This window comes from Ahaetulla prasina, chromosome 13 (assembly GCF_028640845.1).
Source record: "Ahaetulla prasina isolate Xishuangbanna chromosome 13, ASM2864084v1, whole genome shotgun sequence".
In the NCBI taxonomy this organism is placed as follows: Eukaryota; Metazoa; Chordata; class Lepidosauria; order Squamata; family Colubridae; genus Ahaetulla; species Ahaetulla prasina.
The window spans coordinates 18700001-18702500 of NC_080551.1; positions in this window are offsets into that span (position 1 = coordinate 18700001).

Below are 2500 nucleotides of genomic sequence, written 5' to 3' on the forward strand. Positions count from 1 at the left end.
GTCCAGGTGTTGAGAGATCTGGGAGAACGTGACTCTGTCTTAATTACGTCATATTGTAATTATTATACAATAATTACAATTAAATAATTAAATAATTATTTAATAATAATAAAATAATAAAATAAAAATAATACTAAAAATAATAATTAAATAAATAATTAAATAAATAAGCAATTAAAAATAATTTTAAAAAAATACAATGTGACATTATTAAGACTCTGCCTTAATAATGTCATATTGTAGAAAATACGGCTTCAGTAACAGAGTTGTTAATGCCTGGAATGCACTAGCTGACTCCGTGCTCTCTTCCCAAAATCCCAAAATCTTTAACCAAAGACTGTCTACTGTTGACCTCATCCCATTCCTAAGAGGTCTGTAAGGGGCCTGCATAAGAGCACCAGCGTGCCTTCCGTTCCTGTCCTAATGTTCCCTTTGATTGTATCCAATTCGTATGGTTATTTCATGCTTATACGTATATATACTGTTGTGTTTGACAAATAAAATAAATAAATAAATAAATAAATAAATAAATAAATAAATAAATAAATAACTCATTGCTCATGAATGCATTGATTAACTCGTTTGATCCTATGCCACCTAGAGTCACTTTTTGTGAGATGGGTACCCATTGGAATGTGAGAAACAAATAAATACAATAAAATAAATAAATTATAACTGGAAAAGCATTATTACAGTTTTTCAAGATTCTGTAGTTAGTTCCAGATTGGCATTAAAGATACTTTTGGAGGAGATGACTGGGCTGAGCCTGAGGGAGGAAGGGGTCAAACGCATCATCAGTCTTGAATTCCTTCATCCCCACAAGTCCAATTCACCTTGCGTTCCATTTATTCTTATCTACCGCCAATTTGTTTGGATGGTTAGTAATTCAGATTTTTGTAGAGAGCTTATGTTTGCCATAAGTCTTTATTCCCATTGGAACTGCCTGGATTTTCTGATTTCCATAGCCCTTGACAACTATCTTGAAATTGGTATTACTTTTGTTTCCTGCATTTTGCTAGCTATGTGGCACCTGACACTTTAGGAGTAAAGCTCTAGAGATCTCTCCTAAGACAACAGGTATGTCACAAGGCCGAAATGGGAGGGCTGTGAAAATATCTACAGACCCCTCACATCCTGGACATAAATTGTTTCAACTTCTACCCTCAAAATGATGCTATAGAGCACTGCACACCAGAACAACTAGACACAAGAACAGTTTTTTCCAGAATGCTATCACTCTGCTAAACAATACATTCCTACAACACTGTCAAATTAACTACTAAGACTGTAATTTTTCTCATCCTTACTAGTACCTATCTCTTCCCACTTATGGTTGTGTCCATGTTGCTTGTATCTTTACAACTTATGTTGTTTTTATTGTTTCCTAGTATGATTTGATTGCTTATTTAGTATCCTATGACTATCACTAAGTGTTGTATCTTATGATTCTTGACAAATATACTTTATTTTACGATCTAAGTGCCAAAGCCCACTGCAACTATATAGCAAAAAAGGCTCTAAAAGTTTTATTTATTATTTATTTATTATTTAGATTTTTATCTAAGTTAAAGTTGTTAACTTAATTCTATGTAGCTTCTTTTCCAAAAACACCACGCTACTGACCAGAGCATATAAAACTTTTGCTAGGCCAATTCTTGATTACTGCTCACCTGTCTGGAACCCATACCATATATCTGATATCAATACAGTTGAGCGTGTCCAAAGGTATTTTACGAGAAGAGTTCTCCACTCCTCCGTAACCAATAAAATACCTTATTCCACCAGACTTGATATCCTGGGTCTAGAAAACTTGGAACTTTGTCGCCTTCGACAGGACCTGGGTTTAGCTTATAGAATCATCCGTTATAATGTCCTTTCTGCCAATGACTACTTCAGTTTCAACTACAATAACACAAGAGCTACCAACAGATTTAAACTTAATGTCAACCGCACCAGTTTAGATTGCAGAAAACACGATTTCTGTAACAGAATTATCTATGCTTGGAATGCATTACCTGACTTTGTGGTCTCTTCTCATAACCCCAAAAGTTTTATTAAAAATCTATCCACTGTTGACCTCACCACATTCCTAAGAGGACTCTAAGGGGCGTGCATAAGAGCACAAAAGTGCCTACCGTTCCTGTCCTATTTCTTCCCCTATATATATATATGCTTATACTACCTTGTTTCTCCTCATATATATGTTTATATATTATATAATCTTTTGTGTTATGCTTGTTATGCTTGTGTATATTGTTATGACAAAATTAATTAAATAAATAAAATAAAATAAAATTCTTTATATACACTGAGAGCCTATGCACCAAAGACAAATTCCTTGTGTGTCCAATCACACTTGGCCAATAAAGAATTCTATTCTATTCTATTCTATTCTATTCTATTCTATTCTATTCTATTCTATTCTATTCTATTCTATTCTATTCTATTCTACTCTACTCTACTCTACTCTACTCTACTCTATTCTATATAACTTGGAGTT